The sequence below is a fragment of the Triturus cristatus genome, chromosome 2_2 (assembly GCF_964204655.1).
Source record: "Triturus cristatus chromosome 2_2, aTriCri1.1, whole genome shotgun sequence".
NCBI classification, from domain to species: Eukaryota; Metazoa; Chordata; class Amphibia; order Caudata; family Salamandridae; genus Triturus; species Triturus cristatus.
Genome location: NC_140582.1, coordinates 1,146,639,178 through 1,146,663,981, shown reverse-complemented (window position 1 = coordinate 1,146,663,981; position 24,804 = coordinate 1,146,639,178).

Genomic DNA, 24,804 nt, shown 5'->3' with positions numbered 1-24,804 from the left:
GGATGTACAATCCGTTAGGGGCAATATCATAGATTTAGACCAATTTATACCTAGCCCTGAGAACCACTCGAAGCGGACATACTCCCGAAGGAGAGGAGGCAAATTGAGGGCGGGTTCACGCACATACAGCACCATGTCATCTGAATACATGGAGACTGCCAGAGGGCGCTGCAGGTACCGCAACACTGCCCGGTATTAACGTTGCCTCAAGATACAGGTCAAAGGTTCAAGTATGAGCGTAAACAGCAACGGGGAAAGCGGGCAGCCCTGTTGCGTACCACGCTTTATAGGGAACGGATGAGAAAGAGCACCATTAACCCTCACTCGCGCTGTAGGGCAAGTGTAAAGCAGTTTTATCCAGTTGGTAAAGACAAAGGGCACCCCCATCTGGTGTAAGATCGGGAGCATGTAGGACCAGGAGATGGAATCAAATGCCTTAGCGGCGTCAAGGAGCACTGCCACCGCAGGCAACGTAGGTTCTAAAACATGCATAACCCGCGAAAAGCGTCCGAAGATTATGGGAGGTGGAGCGAGTCGGCACAAAGCCAGATTGGTCCGGCAGAACCATGACTGGAAGAAGCAGCTTCAGTCTGGTCGCCAGGACTTTAGCTAATATTTTGACTTCTGTATTTATTAAGGACAGTGGTCGGTAGGAGTCGCAGCTATCGGATGGCTTGCCCGGCTTGAGAAGAGTGACCACCAGCGCTTCGCGCAATATAGGAGGTAGGCATTGAGTCTCATAAGCCTCCTCATAGACCTGGAGCAAGCAAGGGGTAAGGATGTCAATATAGGTTTTATAAAACTCCGCTGGCAGGCCATCAGAGCCAGCAGATTTACCATTAGGGAGAGCAACAATAGCATCCCGTATTTCACCAAGGGTAAGAGGGTGCATTAAAAATTCCTGCTGCCCCCGAGAGAGCCACACTAAAGCTATGTCGTCCAAATATTGCTGCAGTTCCGCTTCAGCTGCAACCGGACGCTGAGCATAAGTATCCTTATAAAAATTGGCAAACGCTTGCAATATATGGGAAGTGTCATGATGGGTAAGGCCATCAACTGTGACGGAACTAACCGTGATGCCTCTACTTTAAGTTAACATTGAATAGACAAAAGCAACACTCCTGCCCCCCTTCCTCCTCAAATGTGTGCTTCGTTAGAGGGTAGTTCACCAGAGAGGGTGCGAGGTCAATGCACTCAAGCCCCACCCCATGACTATGAACTCCATGGTAGAGGGGCTCCCGCCAACCGGAAGGAAGAACCAAAATAAAAAATGAACAACAGCTTTCAACATGGACATCTCTGAAGACCATATAACTGGTAGTGTATCATAGAGCTAATTTCTTACTATTAATACATAGAGACCTCAGGAGGCTTCAAATAACATCCCTGATAGCAGGAAGCAGGCAGGTGAATTTGGCAAGGTCACAAGCACAGTGGCACACCCATAAGCAAAATAAGTCTATTACCGCCCAGGTCTCATGTGCGGGTTGAGTCTGTTGCAGCCAGACTCTAGGAAGCTTGCTGCTTCTGGGATACATCTGTTAATTTGGGGTCCACCTCTGTGGCTGCAGGGTACCATAGGCCTGACCACTATCCTCCATACCCATTTGCCATCCTCCAGACTCCTCCAGCATCTCTAGTCTCACAGAGGACGTGATAACTGATCCTGGAAGGTAGCCAGGGCGAGCTCACCTGGGGCAGCGTACCAGTGAGTCTAGCCACTCGCTGTTATCCCCTGCTATGAAAAAGAATCCCCTTTGGTTTTGCTTTGTTCGCGCTAAATTGGCAGGGTATGCCCAGACGTGGGTCTCTTGCTCACTTTGCCACTGGATTCAAGCTAGCCTGGCTGATGACAGCTGATTAGCCAGAAACCGGTCCCAGGATGCTTGTTTCCGGTCCAGGGAAGACATGACTTGGCAGTTCGGGCTGAATTGTTCCCAGGAGGCTCAGGGTCAGACTGATTTGCATATGGCCATGTCTGACGGACTGAGCTAAAGAATGATGATAGATTAAATCCAGATCAGTTGACTGGGGGTGAGTGCTTGCAATGTTCAACACTCCGTCCATCATCCCCTTTGGTTTTGCTATGAAAAAGAAAAGGGCATCTCCCTTTTGCTGAATTCTTGAGTTTTGGCGGGAACATAAGGCTATATTTCACATTGAGGTCCATGAGCCGCATCTTTGCCAACAGAAAAGTTTGGTATTGATGTTGTACACTTTGAGTGTAATCAGGAAATATAGAAATAGGATGACCTTCAAACAGCAAGCGGCCTCGAATGTTTGTGGGATAGCGTCTCTGTTGCGAAATTTAACAGGGGGCAATATTGCTCTGTGTGGGGCCCCAGGTTTTGGCGGCGGGGCCAGACCCCTGTGGGCTATTTCTATTGTGACGAACTTAGAGACCCGTTTTTGTCAAAGGACCGTAGTGATCCAATCCACTAGTAAAAGTTTGGCGGATTGCCCCTCCCCCTCTCCTCAAACCCAATGAATCTTAGATTAAATCCGGGGGATCTACCTTCAGCGACTTCCATCTAGTCAAACCACTAGGTTTATGTTGATAATAGTGTGCAGAAGAGTGTGAACATTGTGCTGTAGGGTACTCACATTCTGCTTTGTAGTGGTCACCCGCTCAGTCATCTTGCATAGATCAGCTCGCAGTAGGTTGAAATCTATAGCCATAGAGTCAATCTTGTGGACCATCTCAACGCAGGAGTTTTTGATTGCCATCAGCAAGTGCGCCAGGGACAAGCCTGTCACTGAAGCCCCATCCGATTTCTCTGCAGTGTTAAGGTGGGCTCCTTCTTGAAGTGGGATATCTGCTGGAACCGGCTGTGTGTAATTACAGATTTTATTCCCTTGGGTCGACCTGGGTCGACTCATGAGAGCTGGGCACACAGCAGCCAGTCAGGCCAGGGTGCAGCTAGAGTGCTACGGAACTCCAGCGTGATCTACTTCGGTGACCACCAGGTTCAGGGACACCAGCAACAGGCTCTCCAAGATCAGACTACAAGACCCCGGGTGCCAGCTCCTATGGACCTTCTCCAGGCACCCTGGTAGGACCAATAACCCTCGGATGAAGGCCAGGACTCACAGCAGCTTTGCGATTGAATGATCCCCACATCCACAGAGGGTCTCCACCAGACACTCATACTGGGTCTGGGTCGTTGACAGCTGAGCCTATGCACAAGAGTAACCAACCTTATCGTTACTGAACTATAAGGAGTCCCCAATAACAAACAAGCTCAAACAGTCAGTGTACAGAGCCAATCCAGTGCTCCTTAGTTGGAGGCCCCGCAGCACAGTCACAGCATTGGGAGCCAGCAGCAGCGGACACACTGGTAAGACTGGGCAAAAATCACAGTGGCTCTTGTCGGGCAAATGTAGGCATCCAACGCGGCCCCAGGTGTTACAGCGCACACAGAAGGCTGCAGAGCATAAATATTCAAGTCAAGTAGCCTTCGTACCTGTTTGCAGTGGGACGTCAACACCCCCTGGCAGCACAGTGCTTCTTGACCCTGGCATGCCCCCTTAGGAGCAGTGCAGCTCTCCGGATTGAGGTGCTCTCTCCAGGCTCTAAGAGACCCGGAGAGTCCACACTACAGGATCCAGGGTTCCCTGTATCATCTCCTTCAGGGTCAGTTAGATAGGGCCTCTGCAGGGCATAGGGGTCCTCATCCCCCTCCTGTGCAGCCAGTGTGTCCATCAAAAGGCTTCCCAACCTACTGCAGCTGCAGCCCCTCAAGGCCATCAACCGGGCAGTCCCGTGCCGTCACCAACAGCTCCGGCCTGCGCAGCATGAATCCAGCGGTTTTCCTATAGGCCCGGGTAGTCCAGTGATGTCAAGATTACCCGGCACCGAGCCAGAGCCACAGAATTCTTTCCATCACAGGGACTCGATCCCGCTTGCTTGGCGGAGATAAGATAGCGCCGGACCAAATCTCTGAGGCCGCGGTCAATCTCTGCCTGGAAAACGGCTCCGACGCATTGCAGCAGACCCATGGTCAATCACGCCGTGGTCACCAAGCATTGGGGCGCTGTCTGGGGAGGATGTCCAGTATTTGTATTGAGGATGTTGCCAGGATTGTAGAGACGCCGGCGGCAGCGCCGAGAGAAGTGTCTAGCCAGCCATCTTGCTTGCCTATATACATTGGCATCCGCAGCAATTTTTCCCGGCGGGGGGGAGGGGCAACATTTTTATGTCACCACCATGCTCCGACATGATGTGTGCCAGGTGAGGCACAAGAAACACTGGGGCGCAGGAGGAGCCATGGAGGCGAGAAGCAGGCCACATATGATCTCATACACCATAGGGTTGTTGTGCCACAGACATCTTTTTCTTTTGTGGCCTTTGGTAGGTATCATTCTCAACTTCTAGCAGTTGGCAAAGAAAAAAGCAGAGCTTAGCTGCAGACAGGAGCGGCTCTTGGCCAAAAGTGAAAAAGCACAGGCATGCAAAAGGGTTTAGAAACCTGATGCAAAGGCTTAATGGAAGGATCAAGCTGCCATTGTCTGATTGGCAATTTCTAATCTGTTTTTATGTCACCGCTATTGAATACACCACTTTATTCACACACACATGATCAAGGCAGTGAAGGCACTATAACTGCATTATAAAAAAGAAACATGTGGAGTCAGTCTGCATTTGCTGTTAACGTGCACAAACGAATGAGAATTAAAATATATGACAATTGTATTTATTTTGGAAGTGTATTAAATTAAATATTGAATTACTTTTCAACCTACTATACCTATTTACTGGTCTGACCATAGGCAGTACTATTTGATTTCCTCCCCCGAGCTATGGTTGCGGGTCATAGATCCCCTCATCTGCCTTATAAAACTAGAAACTGGAAAGGTATCTCAGCCGACACCTTAACCAACACACTAAAAAATATTCCTTGTATAATTCAAGAGGATTCTAATCTTGGGGCGGAGGCCTTTGCGACATGGCTAGAATCCGCAGCTAATATATTGGCACCTTTCAAATCATATACTCAGAAAACGCCGTCCCTCGGCTCCTTGGTATAATTACAAACTCAGACTGTTAAAACAATCCTGCCGTCTCTCTGAACGAGCCTGGAGATTAACCCTAGAGGAATCTGATAGAACTTCATACAAAGCTAGCGTTAAGGAATACAAATACGCATTAGTGGAAGAAAAATCCAAATACTGCACATTCAAAATTGAAAATTCATCATCCACAAAAGAGTTATTTAAGCTCATACAACAGGTTTCATCTTCCCAACCCATAGCAGAACCAGAAACCTCACAAGCATTCTGCGACCAACTGGCCATCTTCTTTCAAACCAAAATCATGGATATATATACCAGCTTTGATCTACACCTTGGAGTGTCCACTATAACACCAGCATCAAATCAAACATATTAAAATAAATAAAATCAAATATATTACCATAAATAAATGAAAGGCTGTTCTCTTCCAAATTGGAAAATAAAACATATAAACTTAACCTGGATAACTGTTTCAGGAACGGCAAATATGTACAGTCTTGCTGAAATTTAACTGTCACATTTTTCAATGAGTAGTAGTGTTATACAGTTTTTGTTCACTGGTTAGTGTACTGATCTCGAAAAAGGAACTGTAAACATGTGTAGTCTTGTGCAAATTTATCAATTACTTTGTCAATCAGCTGTTTTCATCAATTTTTGTCCGATGTATGCTCATCATGCACAAACCCGATAAGCGATCATCTGCCATTGTCAACCTCAACCAGGTTTTCACACTTCTCATTGTGCTGAAAGACCTTTCCACTGTGCAAGTGGTCACTGGTAATGTAAGAGCAATGAGAATTACTTGCTGGACTGATGGAAATTGATCTGTGTGGTTTAGCAAATCCAGAAATCCACCGTCAAACTGCTCATCCTTCGTTGGTTTTCAATGTCGTAAATTTCTCTGATGTTTGCAATATGGCATTTGTATTGCTCAGGTGTCATTTTTGCCATATGTTTTGGGTAAAGTGATAACAAACTCAAATTTGCTATGATAGAGTCCATGTATGGCACATAGATAGACTGCCGATAGTGTTCTTCCACAGAAGAGGAACCAAAATTTGGACGACATACTTGCCGGCCACTCTGTCTGGGACCACAAAGTTTGATGTTCAGTTTTTCTGGCAGTGTTTGAATGTTTATAAAAATGTCCTTAAATTGCTCTTCTGCATTTTGTCTGTGATCACATAACACAGTCAGAAGGTCTTGCACGCGATTACACACCTTGAGGATATCAAATTGAACAGCTTGGAGAGCCTGGTTTACAGATTCCAATCTTGATGAGTAATCTGAAATTATGGACAAGCAAAAGAGAAAGCTCACTGTGCTGGAGAAACATTGACATTGATATATATCCTGGCGTGCTTTCCCTGATACTGTAGTGCTCAATCAGCTTAATTGCTTAAAAATCTCTTCAAAGTGTGAGCTAAAAATTCGAATGCTCTTGTATTTTGCTGTTCATCGTGTTTCATTCAGCAATGGCAGATTAGGAATAAGCGATCTTCTTTTTGGACTCTCACGGAAAAACCTGATGATGGCTTTCACTGTGACAATAGAATTCCGTAAATCAGGAACAGCATGCAGGTCATTAACAACCAAATTAAGTTTATGTGCAGCACAGTGAACAAAAGCGGCTTTAGGATACTTTCTCTTTATTATGGCTTGAACGCCACCTTCCTTTCCTGCCATTGTAGAGCATCCATCATATCCTTGGCCATGGAGTTTTACTAAGTTTAATGCAAATTTAGAACATGTATCCATAATCGTATTTGCAATTGAAATAGCATCCATTTCTTTTAAGGTTGCAAATCCAAGGAATTCTTCTCTGATGACAGCTACAAAACATACTCCAAGTGACATCTGTTCTTTACCGGATATGTCAGCACTTTCATACGCAATTAATAAAAACCCATTTGACCTATTGACTGAGGATACTAGATCTTCTCTTAATGTTTCTTCACATAATGTAATCAATTCATGTTCAACTCGAACTGATGTATAACGTGCATTAACTGGTGCATTTTCCAGATGGTTTTTTAGGATCACATCTCCTGCTTCAATGCAAAATTGGTACAGACTTTGCACATTTCTGGTTGTACTTTTTTTCCCCACGTAAAAATGTCATGTGTGCAACGAAATAAGACAGTAGACAAAATTGGAAATAACTTTTTCCGATTTTCTTCAACATGCCTTTTCACAAAACTTGTTTCTGGTTTCGTTCTGATCGCCAAAAAGTGAGTTGCATCCACCTGTGCGTTTTTATGTCAAGGCGATAAGACATGTGTCACGCCTTAAAGGGGGGGGGGGTTTGGGATCCTCAAGGAAACACAGGCACTCAAGTAGTTCAAGGGGGAAGGCTTTATTTGCCAATGGTCTGTTCAAAAAAATAAAGAACACAATGTCAGTGTAATGTCCAGTTGAAGAGTATTCCTCTTATTTTCACCGGTCCCAGAGCAGAAAGGAGGTGGGCTCCAACGTCGAGGCTCTGGATGGAGTTCTTGGCTGGCTCCAAATGACGAGGAAGTCCCCAAAACACAAAAGAAACCAAGGGTCAGTGGGCGGTCTATGGAGAACCAAACTGAGGGGAGGGGAAGACAGAAGTGAGGGGAGCACCGTTCCTGCTATACAGGTGGAAACCAGAGAGACGAAGAAAGCAACGGTGACCTCCCACCTTACTACCCGTTCCCTCCCGGTGCTTCAACGAGTCCCAGGACACACTCACGTACCAGTTCCAGCCACCCTCCTCCTGGAGAGTGGTGGATTATGGCGCGGTGTCGGACCCTGCCTACGCTTTCTCCTGGTGTCAGGGTTGTCAGGGCGGCTTCCGGTGCATGTCTGAGCGGTTGATATCCAGCGGGCTGCTGATCCGGCGTTTTCTTCCTTCCTGCCACGTCCCTCTGCTCGTCCGCTGAACTCCAGGTTGTTCCAGACTCCTCCCTCTTTAAAGCGTCAGTGTTTCCAGATAGGGTCCACAGGGCTGGCCTCACGCATCCCGACTCCTCCTCCTAGCGGCTTCCTGGTATTTTAAAGGGACTGGCCTCGTCCTGCACCTGGGTTGTCATGACATCATCGTAAACAAGGGGTTCCCAGTCCAGCTCCCCAGGCTCCTCCCGACACACCCTTCCCCCCGGGATTTTCTCGATTGGGGGAAATAGGGAATCGGGACAGGAAGTCCACATTGCCTTGTTCGGTGCCCTTGCGGTGTCGGACCTCAAATTGAAAGGGTTGCAGGGACAAAAACCACCGGAGCACCCTGTCATTACATCCTTTGTAGCCACGTTAGCGGGGCATGGTCGGTGTATAAAACAAAAGGCCTGCCCTCAAGGTATTACCTTAGTTTTTCTATCCCACACTTTACTGCTAGGCACTCTTTTTCTATGGTTGGATAGGCCCGTTCTCTGGGGAAGAGCGTCGGGCTGATGTATAGGATCGGTCTTTCCAGGCCCTCGTTGTCATGTTGCGGCATCTGTTTGAAGGATAAATGGCTTATGGAAATCTGGAGTTAATAGTACTGGTGACGTGGTCAGGGCTGTCTTGAGAGTGTGGAAGGCCTCCTGCTCGTGGGTTGTTGGGGAGCGTAACTGCGAGGAGGTGGTAGCCTTCTTTAACAGGTCCGTTAGAGGAGCCGCTTTGTCTGCAAACTGGGGAATAAAACCCCTATAATAGCCAACCAAACCCAAAAAGGCCCGACGGTCACGTTTGGTCGCAGGGAATACTGTTTCGTGAATTACTTTCACCTTCTCTGTTTGTGGCTGAATGAAACCCTTCCCTAGCAAATAGCCAAGGTATCTGACCTTTTGGAAGGCAAAACGTGACTTCTTTGCATTGATATGCAAGTGCGCAGATAGGAGCTCTGATAAAATGGCCTCTGGGTGTCCCGTATATTCTTCCCAGGTCTTGCTATACACCACTATATCATCTAGGTAAGCCGACGCATAGTCCAAATGCCGTGCAAGGAGAGTGTCCATCAGCCTCTGAAGACTGGCTGGTGCCCCATGCAAACCAAAGGGTAGGACTGTAAAGTGAAAGAGGCCACCGGTAATGGAGAATGCTGTTTTCTCCTGGTCCCTGGGGTCCAGGGGGATCTGCCAATAGCCCTTGGTGAGGTCAATGGTAGAGATGTACCGAGACTCACCAAGACGTTCTATCAGTTCGTCCACCCTGGGAAACGGATAGCCATCCTGTTTGGAAACACGGTTCACCACTCTGAAGTCAATACAGGAACGGATGCTACCATCCGGCCTCGGTACAAGCATGATTGGTGAGCACCAATTGCTACGAGAGGGGACTATTATTCCTGATTTTAGCATCTGTTTCACCACCTTCTGGAGGGCCTGACGTCGTGCCTCGGAGACACGATATGGTTGTTGTTTTATGACGACGCCCTCTTGAGTAGGGATAGAGTGTATTGCGAGATGAGTCCTTCCGGGTTGGTCAGAAAACACATCCTGAAAGGAGTCGAGCAAGACACGAATACCATTAGCGTGGTCTTGAATCAACTCGTCGATGACTACGGTGGACTTGACGGTGGAAGAGTCAGTATCCACAATGGAGATCATATGCGCTTTTTCTGGTGGGGGCCCTAACCACTTTTTAAGAAGATTTATGTGATACATCTGTGTTTTGGTTTTAGTGAGTTGTAACAAGTACGTGGTCTTACCTATCTTACGTATCACAGGAAAAGGGCCTTACCACTCCTTCTTTAGTTTGTGGTTGGAGGAGGGAAGCAGTATTAAAGGCCAGTCTCTTGTTTTCAGTTCACTTAATTTTTTCCCTTATCATACGCTTGTTTTTGTTTTTCCTTGGCTTTCTCCAGAAAGTTATGAGCGAGGGTTCTTAGTTTGTGGAGGCGGGCTTTGACCTGGTTGGCATATTCGAGCAAAGCATGGGCTTCTTGAGCGCTGTCTTTTTCCCAGCTCTCCTTAGTAATTTCAAGGAGGGTTCGAGGTCTCCTTCCAAACAGCAGTTCAAAGGGGGGCACCCCTAAGCTACTTTGCACCTGGCTTCTGAGGACAAATAGGGCCAGGGGAAGAAGCTGATCCCAATTCTTTCCATCTCCAGTAAGGAGTTTTTTTAGGGTTTAGTTTGAGGATGTCATTATACCTCTCCACCAGACCATCGGTCTGGGCTTGGTATATAGACGTCTTTATATGTCTGATATTCAATTATTTGCAGACTTGTTTCATAAGTCTGGAAACAGAGAGTCTGTGAATATATCCCTGGGAAACCCGATCCGGGAGAAGACTTCTATGAGGCTTTGAGCTATGGTAGTCGTGTTAGCGGAGTGTAACGGCAAGGTTTCGGGATATCTTGTTGAGTAATCAACTATCACGAGTACGTATTGATAACCCCTGCTAGACTTGGGGAGGGGTCCTATAATGTCCATGTCCACCCTGTCAAATGGCTTGGCTATTATAGTGTGGTAAATAATTTAATTACCGGGACTTAATTTGATACAGAAACATAATAAAATAGCTCAGTAAATAAGAGGCAGAATCCGTGGTATTAGAGGTTCGGAATGGGCTTTATTCCAATGGTCGATTATAATCGGTTGCTCCAGGTTCCATCACCACGAAGGTTCAGGAAGTGAAGTACATACATTATTGACAATCAATTACTTTTATACAATAAGCATTACAGTGAAGCAAATACAAGAGGCGTAACAATTGATAGTGGAGATAATATATTCATACGTGGCAAAGATAGGCGTAACTGGGTGTGTTTAAAGAACGTCATCAGATGTGATGTCATAAGAGGGTGGTTACATGAAAGAATTTCGTAATGTCAGCAGAAATACTTGGCAGAAATGCGCGCGCAGCAGCATGACGTGTGATTGACGTGCAGCTAGGGGGTGAAGGGGACTTGACATTTAGCTCTACATGTGGCGACAAATGTCTGGAGGGTCAAGTCAACCTAATCCCAAATCATATCTAACATCCTATGTTTAAAGAACTATGTTATCCAAAAGAGAGGCCTTCTTGGAGTAGAATCTTATTCTATACTGACTATACTGACTGTTAGTGCGTGTACAAGCGTCTAAGTGTCTACACTAGATGCGAGGGCAGGAATCTTCCATGGTAACAGTGCTATGAATTACTTGCATAAAGATAGAGAAGCCGGGCCTTTGCTCGGTAGCTGGCAGAATGTTTACTTAAGCTACTAGACAGGAATGCATTGGGCAGGGAGTGGAGCAGATAATTTCCGAAGGTGAAATACAGTTCTTGGCAGGCAGCAAGCTGATGTCAGGCATCGTGAGCCGCGCAGAGGATGAGACAAAGTTCATGGTCACAGATGCAGGCTCGGACTGGAGCTTCAGAGACAGAAAGCAAGAAAAGCTTGATGGCAGAATCAGGGCCTACTTGTCTGGACTGTAAAATGGCATAAGTGAACCATATAAAGGCGGTGGCCTTTCGTACTTAGGAATAGAATATCCGGCCCATTCATGGCGGATCTGAAAGAGGACATGTTAACGATGGACGCACATGTATTTGCGTCTTCATAACTGGAACTGGAGGGATCATACATGTACTTGTAACATGCACATAGAACCGTTGGGGTCCAAGATAGGGGACATAACTGACCAGAAAAATCCATATTTCCACATTCCCTCCTTGTCCCCTACTTGCCCGTCAAGAGATATCAATCTTCATTAATCCATTGATCTGTTCATATAGCATCATTTGTTCTTCTTTCTTCTTCCGGGATCTTGAATGAAAATCTTGATGTGGAATGCACGATGTGGCACACAGACCACAAATCGCTGGTCCACATTGTAGGCATAAGCAGCAACTGAATAGTATGAGAAGGCCAATACCTAGGAAGGATAGGACTCTCCATCCCCAGGCTGATAACACGCTCCAAAACCAACCGGACCAAGTCCAGGTGCCTGGATTCTGGTGTATCTGGCTTACAATCTTATGAAGGTGCGTTATAGCTTTATATACAGATGGCGAATTTTCTGGTATGAAAATGCAACAGCTTGATCCGATGACCCTACAAGCTCCGCCCCTATCGGCCAGGATGACGTCAAGGACAAGACGATTTTGAAGCACAACAATCCGCATAGCAGACTGCTCTTCTGTTAAATTGCCTAAGGCGGAAATAGTTTCGTTCACTACTGCTTCAAGGGTTCTAGTCAATCTACGTATCAGCTTACTATTAGTAACGGTACCTATATAGGGAAAGAGACCTTTATTGAAATCTGTGTATTTTTCCCATGCTGTTTCAGTGTAGTCGACTATTGGGAGATCTCTCCTTTCTCTATTGTGTACTAAATGAGTATTTCTGTGATAATCAGGAGGAGCTAGAAAAACAGGTGGCAAAAGGAATCCAATGTAGCAAGTACCATCCCAATCTAGAGGCAAACGTACATATGCCGTCTGACCACATATAAAATAGGAATGGCGGGAAGCTCTAAATGTCGACCTGCCTTGATCACTGAATTCTATTACAGTGGTGCATCTACTATGGCCCATATGTATGGAACCATTCTTTCTTACACATAATTCACCTTTTACTGGAAATACTGACATGGCGGGCAAACTTGGATTAGCTTCGGACTCGACATTCAAGATCAGGAGATTAAGCGTAAAATTACCTAATCCATATACTTCATTTTCTAGATCAGTTCCTGTTCTTTTGGGAAGTCCCTCCTTGTTGGGGTGGCAGACCTTAAGTAAAACTAAGTTCAGATTTCCCCATACCCCATTGTCTTGATAAACGGCAGAGTTCGAATCTTGGGAATTAATTAAACTAAACCATGCTCCACAGGAGCCGTTGTGTGTGAACGGGTATGGAAAAAGAGGTAGAATTCCTTTATAGTTCTCTTCCTGTCTACGTGCTTTTTCTGTTTGTCTATGCGATTCTTTACGCCATAATTCAATGGCATCTTTCTGTGATTGTCTAGCTTTCTTTTTCCATAATTCTTCCTCTACTTTCACGATGCACTCTGCATCCCAGGTCCCAGTTGCGGGCCACCTCTGACTTTCTGGTAATTCCTTAGTGTAGTCTACCCATAAATCGAGAAATAATATAGCGTCTAGGCCATGTTTATGATACATGAAGTACCCTGGAGTGTCCCTAGGAGGAATGGGAACAGCTTCTTCGAGTACCCCTTTTCTAGTTGTGATCTGTCTTAGTTTCGAAAAGAGCGGCATATTGAGAACTGGTCTGATACTTGGTTTTGAACAAACTTAATACAATAAAACACAATAATGAACAGTCATTCATACCACAATATGCAGGACGTATCAATACATTTAACATTTAACATTTACATGAGCAACGATGATGATGACGATGATCTAAGAAAAACTTAATCACTAAACATAATACTCGGCATTTAACTGAATTATTCTGAATTTATATACTGGACATACTAGATATACTGCTAAACAGTACAGATACACTGCTGAAACAGTGCAGACCGGATTTGTGTACCCAAACCCGTCTTGACCGGCACAACCTATGTGCACGTCAGAACGCCTCCCCAGTAATGGTACTCACCGGGTAGCTCGGAACGGAAGGCCTCGGAACGGATCTGAACTGAACTTGAACCGGACTGGACTCGACTTGAACACTTCGGAAACCGGACTTGACTTGGGACTTCGGAAACTGGTGGGCCTCTGTATACCTCGGATCTTGCTCTCTCAGCTAGGCTCTGGTCGGGATACTTCGCACTTCTCACCGCCTCGTCTGGGTGTTGATCGCAGCCTCAGTCGCCCCCGCTTGACCGGAGGGAGATACAGGAAATCCTGCTGGTACGCGTTGTTGTCCGTCCAGCTGTGGCAGGAGACCGGGCCTGCAACGCACCGCCGGCGCGTGAGTGAGAAAGTGTCCCTGTTCGGGCGCCATTCATGTGGTAAATAATTTAATTACCGGGACTTAATTTGATACAGAAACATAATAAAATAGCTCAGTAAATAAGAGGCAGAATCCGTGGTATTAGAGGTTCGGAATGGGCTTTATTCCAATGGTCGATTATAATCGGTTGCTCCAGGTTCCATCACCACGAAGGTTCAGGAAGTGAAGTACATACATTATTGACAATCAATTACTTTTATACAATAAGCATTACAGTGAAGCAAATACAAGAGGCGTAACAATTGATAGTGGAGATAATATATTCATACGTGGCAAAGATAGGCGTAACTGGGTGTGTTTAAAGAACGTCATCAGATGTGATGTCATAAGAGGGTGGTTACATGAAAGAATTTCGTAATGTCAGCAGAAATACTTGGCAGAAATGCGCGCGCAGCAGCATGACGTGTGATTGACGTGCAGCTAGGGGGTGAAGGGGACTTGACATTTAGCTCTACATGTGGCGACAAATGTCTGGAGGGTCAAGTCAACCTAATCCCAAATCATATCTAACATCCTATGTTTAAAGAACTATGTTATCCAAAAGAGAGGCCTTCTTGGAGTAGAATCTTATTCTATACTGACTATACTGACTGTTAGTGCGTGTACAAGCGTCTAAGTGTCTACACTAGATGCGAGGGCAGGAATCTTCCATGGTAACAGTGCTATGAATTACTTGCATAAAGATAGAGAAGCCGGGCCTTTGCTCGGTAGCTGGCAGAATGTTTACTTAAGCTACTAGACAGGAATGCATTGGGCAGGGAGTGGAGCAGATAATTTCCGAAGGTGAAATACAGTTCTTGGCAGGCAGCAAGCTGATGTCAGGCATCGTGAGCCGCGCAGAGGATGAGACAAAGTTCATGGTCACAGATGCAGGCTCGGACTGGAGCTTCAGAGACAGAAAGCAAGAAAAGCTTGATGGCAGAATCAGGGCCTACTTGTCTGGACTGTAAAATGGCATAAGTGAACCATATAAAGGCGGTGGCCTTTCGTACTTAGGAATAGAATATCCGGCCCATTCATGGCGGATCTGAAAGAGGACATGTTAACGATGGACGCACATGTATTTGCGTCTTCATAACTGGAACTGGAGGGATCATACATGTACTTGTAACATGCACATAGAACCGTTGGGGTCCAAGATAGGGGACATAACTGACCAGAAAAATCCATATTTCCACAATAGGGAGAGGGTTCAAGGGGATTTTGGGGGGATGTAGGGGTTCTTCCTCTGACATATGGTGCATTCCTGACAAAACCGTTTTTACTTGGGCGTGGACACCTGGACAGAAGAAATTACGGAGTATGGATTGTGATGATTTTTCAACTCCGCAATGCCCTGCAAGAATGTGTGCATGCGCAAAACACAGGACCTGATCCCTGAAAGCTGTGGGGACCAGCAATTGTGGCTCGTCGACTTCCTTACCCACCCTATACAGAAGCCCCTTTTTATCGAAAAAACAAGGGTACACCCTATTTGGGAGCAGAAGAGCATCCTTGGCGCTTTGCCAGGCATTGCTGAGACTACTGTCATTAAGCTGGGCTGTCCAAAAATGGGCATCTATAGCCCAGGGTTTGGATGTCATTAGACTGTTCTGGGGAGGTGCAAAGCCTGAACTGCGTCTCAGTGTCCCATACATCAGATCAGGAAACCAGGGGTTGTGTATGCCTATGATTAGAGGTTAAAGGAGCTGGGGCAAGACCCCGACATCAGCAGTGACATCTAGGCCCTGTTGGTTCTGGAGTCTAATGTGGGCTAGGGGGTAGTCCTTAACGTCTCCATGTACACATCTGATGCAAACATGTTTCCCTGGCAGGAAAAAAGAGGGGGTCACAAGCTCACGTCGTATTACTGAGTGTTTACAGCCAGAGTCTAAGAGGGCGGTTATGGGATGGTTAAAAATTACACTCACGTAATACACCGGACCGGTTTCCTGTGTGTAGAGGATGGGCTAGGGTAGGTAGCTTACATCCATTGGCTCTTCTTCCCTTTTTCTTTTTGCCTTCTACAAAACCTAGCGATGTGACCCCACTCCCCACACTCATAACATTGAGGACCAGCAGAGGGAACAGCATCAGTATGTCCTGAGCGCGTTTTTTGCGGCTCAAACAAGGTTTTGGCAGTTTTCTTTTTGATTTTTCCTACTTGGATAAACCTTGGGTTCTTCTCAGGTTCTTTGGGAGTCCCTCTATTCTGGGCCTTAACATTGGAGGTGGCCATTTCAACCGCATGCTCCAGTGTCAGTTCTGCATGCTGACGTAGCCACCTTTGTTTCCCATATGGGAGTGCCTCTTGATATTATTTGAGATAGATTTTCTCCATGATCTCCTCTCGAGTATAGTCTCGAGGTTTAAGCGACCGGTCTGCGGCATCCTTGATTTTTTAGAAGAGAGTCTTTGGTGTATCCTCTCTTGCCTAAAGCGAAGGCGGTGTGCTTCATCATCGACCCCAAGACGGTCGAGTATGAATTGCTTTACAAGACCATAGGCGGCGGTGCCATCCCGATTTGCTATTTGATAAGCCGCCTGGGCTTCTCCAATGAGGAGGGGTGCTTGGTAAAAGGGCCAACAGTCCCCTGGCCAGGCGCTAGCCCTGCCAGCCCGTTCAAAATTTAAAAAAAAACGATATAGGATCATCACCAGGAACATATTTCTGTAAGGGAATGACGGTTCCGGGTAGGGCAGGTGCCCTTACTTGTCCCAAGACCTGTAAAAGCTGGGTTTGTCCTTCCGCCAGCTTTGTAACGCTATCTGCTTGGGTTTGGATGGCCGAGGTAAACACAGCCCGGTCCCTCTCGGCTTGGCTGACGTTCTTTTCCATGGACCACTCCAGCTTGCTCTAGGCCTCTTGCATCTGGGCGATAACCTGCTTCATCCTGTGTCAGATGGGTTATGCCCGCATTCTCCACCACTTTTGTCACGCCTTAAAGGGGGGTATGGGATCCTCAAGGAAACGCAGGCCCTCAAGTAGTTCGAGGGGGAAGGCTTTATTTGCCAATGGTCCGTTCAAAAAAATAAAGAACACAATGTCAGTGTAATGTCCAGTTGTAGAGTATTCCTCCTATTTTCACCGATCCCAGAACAGAAAGGAGGAGGGCTCCAACGTCGAGGCTCTGGTTGGAGTTCCTGGCTGGCTCCAAAAGACGAGGAAGTCCCAAAACACAAAAGAAACCAAAGGTCAGTGGGGGGTCTATGGAGAACCAAACTGAGGGGAGGGGAAGACAGAAGTGAGGGGAGCACCGTTCCTGCTACACGGGTGGAAACCAGAGAGACGAAGAAAGCAACGGTTACCTCCCATCTTACTACCCGTTCCCTCCCAGTGCTTTAACGAGTCCCAGGACACACTCACGTACCTGTTCCAGCCACCCTCCTCCTGGAGAGTGGCAGTTTATGACGTGGTGTCGGACACTGCTGATGCTTTCTCCTGGTGTCGGGGTTGTCGGGGCGGCCTCCGGTACATGTCTGGGCAGTCGTTCTCTAGCGGGCTGCTGATCCGGCGTTTTCTCCCTTCCCGTCACGTCCCTCGGCTCGTCCGCGGATCTCCAGGTTGTACCGGACTCCTCCCTCTTTAACGCATCAGCGTTTCCAGATAGGGTCCACAGGGTTGGCGTCACGCATCCCTCCTCCTCCTCCTGACGGCTTCCTGGTATTTTAAAGGAACCGGCCTCGTCCCACACCTGAGTAGTCATGACATCATCGTAAACAAAAGGTTCCCAATCCCGCTCCCCATGCTCCTCCCAACAACATGCTTGCGTGTACTTTCATGGAAGTCTTTATATTTAGTGAAAGCATAGTTATGAATGCTCCTTGTATCCCACGATGAACTGGCTGTGGAAAAACTGTGCAAAACTTGCATATTGCACCTTACAGTTGTGGAGAGTAGCTAGGCCATGGTGAATATTGATTCATCCACACATGACGGAAACAGAGTGTTCCATCTGAATCCTTCTTGAAGTCATACGTTTCTCGTGCAGTATACATATTTATTAGAAGATTGTATTTTACATCATCTGTTAGTTTTTTTGCTGAATTAAAGTACAATCCAATATCATTTACAGGAGCATCAACACCAAGACTAGATTCTGTTGGAGCTAAAAGTGGACCCGCAGAACTGCATTTGCTTGGTTCTTCAGCCTCCTCCTGTTCACCATGTCTAGATTCTTTTCTTGCTTCCGTAATAGCAGATTCTACATCATCCAATTTCCGTTTTGAAAAATATTATCGGATATCCATTTCTAAAAATAAATGGAGATCATTAAATACTCTGCTGAGCTCATCACCAGGCTGGCTGTATTGTATAAAATGAGTTGTAGGTGAGCTGATGAAGTTGAAAATTCCCTGTAAATTTCTCCCACAAGGGAAACCAGATTTTATGTCAAGACCGGAGGCTCGTATTATGCTTTCTTATCTTGCATTTTATTAGATAGTAGCCAAGATAAGTGAAAACTACAGTTACCAGGGGCCCAGGAAGACCATCTGGCCAATGGGAACACAGAAAAAACGGGAGTAGGAACCAATCATGAACGACCTTATTTGCAAAACGTCACTACTGACTGCGCAGCGTCCTCTTTTCTTGCTGCTCGCAGTCAGATAAGTGACTTCTCCGACTGTTTCTTTTTATGCATAGAACTTAGTCTTAATTGTTGTGTGGCTATTGCATGTGCTTATCTCCAAATAACACTCTTGCGCTCTCGAGCGCGTCTCCCCTCTACTTCCGCGATATCGCGGGGTGTTCCTTTACCCCCCTCACAGCTTAGCGCCGTGGTTCTGGCCGACGCGCGCTTCCCGCCTCCTTCCCGGGCGTTCGCGCGCACCTCCCAACGGCCTTCTCACACGTACTGCTTCCTTATTCTGCCTTTCAGCTCTCCGTTTAAGAGCTGCTCGCGCTTACCTTTTAACGCCCGCTTCAGCGCTTCTGCCATCAGCGCTTCTGTTCCTTCTCTTCTGAATTTTACATCGATATGGAGCTAGACAGCTCCCCAGAGCAGGTTCAGCTCAATGAGGAAGGCAAAGCCTTCAAAAAGGATTTAAATAAATGTATTAATTCCTCAGTGGAGAATGCTGTGGAGGCATCCATGAGGCGCATGTCAAAGGGCATGGAGAAGTCCATGTTAAGTCTCTTGTCCAAAACACTGGCCCAGTCTGCGGGGGATAGCAGACCAAAAAAGGTGGTTTCCTCAGTTTCTCATGCTTCCAAAACTGCGTCATTATTGACTGGTGAGGTCTCCTCGCGTTTGAATGAGGACCTTGTTCCTCCCAGGCCTCTTTCCAAGGAGGGGACTTTAGGTACCGAGGGCAAACACAAATACAAATCCAAGCATGCAGATTTACCCAAAATATTAATTATTTCCACCATCATGGACACAGATGACGACATGGCTGACGCAGATGATCCCTTTGATTTTTATGATGTTTCTGACCCTCCCTCTCCTCCTTCCAAAAAATATAAATTGGATTCTTTTGCTTTTGAACCAGTGGTTGATTCCGAGGGTGTCCCTATGTTCGACCCCTCATTAATACGTCATCCCAACTCCACTGAATGGTTGCCTTCATCCCATGTGGGAGATTACATTTCCACCAGATTTCGCCTCCCGTTAGACTCCTCGGTCAGGGCCAGGTTGAAATCGGAATGTTCCAAACCTCCCTTGCCCGAAAAGATTACCATGGTTCCCACTATCGACCAACCCTTACATACCTTCTTCTCTAAATTTGGCAAGGACCCACATAAAGGTGTGGACAAAGCCTGGTCCACTTGTCAGGACAAACTCCTCGATGTGGTGGGTCCTTTGGCGCGCATCTTCGATATGGCCGAGACTGCTCGCTTAGAGGGCGCCGATTTATCGGCTGAGGATGTCTCTTTGTGGGTCCAACGCACCTTTTGTCTCCTTGGGAACGCCAATGCCGCCATCACTCATGAGCGAAGTAAAGGCCTACTGATTAAGTTGGATCCCAAGCTGGCCAACTTTGCCTCTCAGAATCCGGGCAGCAAAGCCAACGGCCTTCTCTTTGGAGAATCTCTCATCAAGGATCTCAGCAGATTCGTGTCCACTTTTGCGTCTCTGGACAAGGCGCAACAATCTATAAAAAAGTTTTTTTGTCCCCGGGTTTTTGGACGGGCCGGCAGAGGCAGGGGTCGCTCTTCCGGCCGTCCCTATCACAACCAAGGCTCCAGGGGATCTTCCTCTTCCACCCAAAAATACAAACCTCAATTCTACCCTCAGCGGGGTAGGGGTTTCCGAGGTCGAGTCCAGAAGAGTTATCGCAACAACAACTTCAACCAACAAGGTAGGTCCTTTGAACCTTTCCCCTGTGGGAGGCCGCTTGAAACTGTTTCTTCCAAAGTGGCAAACGATCACCTCCGATCCTTGGGTACTAAATACTGTTCAAGGCTATCTTATAGAGCTTTATTCGCCGCCTTCCCAAACTGTGTTCCCCACTCCTCTATTTTTTTCAGCAAACATGGCCTCCCTGATCTCGTCGGAGATCCTCGCCCTTCTTCAGAAACAAGCCATTCAAATCGCTCCTTTCCATCCTTCAGGTTTTCTAAGTTCTTTATTTCTCGTTCAAAAAAAGAACAAAAAACTGCGTCCAGTGATAAACCTGAAATGGTTCAACCAATTCGTAGTTTATCGCCACTTTAAGATGGAGACCATTCTTCACTTAAGGGACACCCTTCATGCACACGATTGGATGGTACGATTGGATTTGCAAGACGCTTACCTCACGGTTCCCATCCATCCTTCCCATTCCAAATTCCTTCAATTCCAGTGGTCGGATGTAACCTACCGTTTCACCTCTCTTCCTTTCGGCCTTTCCTCAGCACCCTGGTGCTTCAAAAAACTTTTGAAACCGGTAGTAGCGTTTCTACGATCCCTCGGGATCAGACTGATCATTTATTTGGACGACATTTTGATCATGAATTCAGACCAACAGCTCCTTCTCTCTCAACTTGGCATCACTCAAACTTTGCTCTTGGATCTGGGTTTCCTCCTCAATTTCGAAAAATCTATGCTTATCCCATCTCAGACCATCGAGTTCCTGGGTTTCCTAGTGGATTCCGCGGCTGCCTCTCTCCTTCTTACTCAGTCAAAAGTCTCGACAATCAAAGCGGAAATTTCTTCCGGACCTCACTCATCTCTTTAAGATCTCTGGCAAGAATAGTCGGTCTCCTGTCTGCGTCCATCCAAGCCATCTTTCCCGGTCCCCTCCATTATCGTGCCCTCCAACGTCTAAAAGTCAGACACCTTCGCCAAGGCTTGGCTTACGCCGACCTTATCGTCTTAGATCAAGAATCACGCGAAGACCTTCAATGGTGGATCGACCATTTAGATGCGTGGAACGGACGCACAATCTTCGCCTCGGCTCCAGATCTTGTGTTAGAATCAGATGCAAGCCTGGCGGGTTGGGGCACCCGCTGTGGTCCAATCTCGACTGGCGGTACATGGTCTCGAGAGGAGTCAAAATTTCACATCAACTGTTTAGAGATGCTTGCAGGTTCCTTTGCGATCCGAAGTCTCTCAAAGAACAGAGTTCGATGCTCCATCCTTCTTCGCATGGACAATGTTTCTGCGGTCCGTTACATCAACCATCTCGGCGGCACCAAATCCAAACCCCTAGCGGATTTGGCAAAGAGCCTTTGGGAATACTGTCTGTCGAACCAACTTTCCTTGATGGCGGAATATCTTCCGGGAAATCTCAATTCGGTGGCAGATTGGCATTCTCATTATCTTTGAGATTCCAGCGACTGGAAGCTGCTGCCGTCCGTCTTCCGATCTCTTTCTCTCAAATGGGGTCCTTTTTACATAGACCTCTTCGCTTCCCGTCTTAACTCTCAATTACCCCGCTTCTTCAGCTGGTGTGCAGATCCTTCAGCCCTCGCGACGGATGCTTTCCTCCAAGACTGGTCTCTTCACCTCAACTACGCTTTTCCTCCTTTTCCCATGATCAACAGGGTCCTGTCCCAGGTGCGCCGTCAGCCAACATCACTAGTCCTGGTCTTCCCGGTCTGGCAATCTCAGATTTGGTTTCCATCTCTGTTAGAGATGGCGGAAGACTTTCCAGTTCTTCTTCCTACGCGCGAGGACTTACTCCTCAATCCCCTGGGTCAGCCTCACAGCCTCATCCTGGACAACTCCCTAGTATTGTCCGCCTGGAAGGTTTCCGGTCTGCCCTTGCTGACATCTTCCTTTCGCAGGAAGCTTCTCTCTTTATCAGCAAAGCCTGGGCCCCCGGGACCTCAAAGCTTACAAGTCCGCTTGGTCTCTTTGGGCAAGCTGGTGTCTGGAAAGACATGTCGATCCCCTTTCAGCCCCTCTAAATTTCGTAGTCAATTTTTTGGCTTCCGAAGCTAGTACGGGTAAGTCTTACAGGACGGTTAACCTATACAGATCTGCCATTTCCCTCAACCATTCTCCTATCGACGGCAAACCAGTTGGCGCTCACCCCTTAATATGTCATCTTCTGAAGGGAGTTCGTTGTTCCAAACCTCCGTTGGCTAAGTATTCCAGTTTATGGGATGTTTCTGTAGTCCTCAAGTTGTTTTCTGATTGGCCAGACAATGCTTCTCTTTCCCTAAAGATGTTATCTGCTAAACTTACCATGCTTTTGTGCCTTGTTTCTATTAAACGCGTCTCTGATGTCAAAGCACTAGATATTTCTAATCGTCAATTTTCTCCTACAGGTGTTGTGTTCCAGATTCATAGACGAACTAAAACTAATTTGAATTCTGTGTTTTACCCTTACTTTCCTTCGCATCCCAAACTATGCATAGGTCAATGTCTTAAAATGTATGAACTAAGGACTGCTGATCTCAGAATGCCTTCTCATTCCCAACTCCTCATTTCTTTTCGTAAACCTCACCTTCCCGTTTCTTCTGCTACCCTCGCCCGTTGGGCTCATTGGGTTATGTCCCTTGCAGGAATTGATGTCTCCGTTTTCGGAGTCCACTCCACCAGGGGAGCCATGGCTTCTAAAGCCTTTTGGGCAGGCTCTCGCCTTGAGGACATCCTGAGATCAGCCGACTGGACTAATGATAGTGTTTTTCGTATGTTTTATTGCAAACCTATTGATACTGTGGCTTCTTTGGTAGTTGATATGCTTTAAACAAGCATAATAGGAGCCTCTGGTCTTGACATAAAATGTAGATTTTCCTAGTTGTTATGACGGAAAGTCTTAATTTTATTAAAGACACGGAGGCGAGTATTTTCCCGCCGCTAGTCCACTAACTTGTGTTCTCCCTCCCTTCCAGCGAATCCAGTTTTACCACCGGCATCTTCGTAATGGTCCAGTTCCTCACCGGCTGTGGTCTCCTCATCGAAGTATCTCTCCCTCCAGTTCGAAGTTATCCTCGGAGCATCGGCTTGTTAGTCTTTTCTGGATGCATCTGGTTCAAGAAGTTTGTTCCTGGACTTTGGCGTTCTCAATAGTCCTAGCAATAATTCTACTGTTTTCTGACTGTATCTGATCTGCTCGCCAGCGAAAAGAGGACGCTGCGCAGTCAGTAGTGACGTTTTGCAAATAAGGTCGTTCATGATTGGTTCCTACTCCCGTTTTTTCTGTGTTCCCATTGGCCAGTTGGTCTTCCTGGGCCCCTGGGAACTGTAGTTTTCACTTATCTTGGCCGCTATCTAATAAAATGCAAGATAAGAAAGCATAATACTTGCCTCCGTGTCTTTAATAAAATTAAGACTTTCCGTCATAACAACTAGGAAAATCTACATTTCCTTGCATAATCCATTATTATATAGGTAACATGAGATTTGTGAACGTTGAATGACCCACCTACAATGCACTATTTATTGAATACATACAGCCCTGTATGCAGTAACAGAAAGTTGAAAAAGGAAAGTGTCTGTAATAATAATAATAAGCAAATTTGTAAACGTGCATGGCTACACTAGCTAGTGTGTCCCCGCGCTGCGACAAGAGCCCGTTCCAGGCAAGTAGGGTGAGGCAAAAAAAGGATCAGACAAGGGAATTACCAGATGGGAAAAGCCACATCTTGAGCTTTCTCCGGAAGATAGTCTCCGATGATTCCAACCGGAGCCCTATCGGAAGTTTATTCCAGTGTGTGGCAGCTAAAAAGCGGAAGGAGTGCCCGACCATCCTGGCTCTTCTGATGGTCGGAATGCTGACCTGACCCGTCCCACTAGATCTTAACCCCTTCAGCGCTGCGGGAATTCCCCCGCGGTGCTGAAGGGTTCGAGCGCGGGCGGGCCCATGACGGAACGGTTCCGTCATGAGCACAGCGCAACCGATGCTCATGACGGAACCGTTCCGTCATGGGCATGGAAGGGGTTAAACAACGCATGGGGACATATGGTATACGAAGGTCATGAAAATAGGAGGGGCCCTTCTTCTGCAGAATGCGGTGACTAACGCACATAGCTTTAAAAAGAACACGTTCCCTCACCGTAGCCAATGCAGCGAAGCCAGGGCCTTGCTAGATGAGGCTCTTCTCGGACGCATTAGAACGAGACGTGCTGCCGCATTCTGGATGCGCTGGAGTCTCTGAAAACATTTAGTATTTGCTACCAAGTAAAGAATGTTTCTGTAGTCCAAACGCGATGTCACAAGGGCGTGGACCATCGTTTTCCTCGCTGACGCTGGGAGTACATCTAAGGTCTTCCAGAGACTGCACAGGACCCCAAAACAGTTTCCCATCACTTGCCTGGTATGAGTTTCAAAAGATAGTTTGGTATCTAGCCACATCCCCAGGTTCTTGACCTGATCCCTAGGTGATGGGGTAGGACCCAGTGTCTGAGGCCACCATGCAGAGGATCAAATCAAGGGAGCCTTACCTATCACTAGTACCTCTGTTTTATTGCCATTAAGTTTAAGGCAATTAGAGGCCATCCGTGATGCCAGTTCTTGAATACACATTGAAAAATTAATGGCTGCCTCCTCAGAGTCTTGATTAAGAGCCTCCACAAGTTG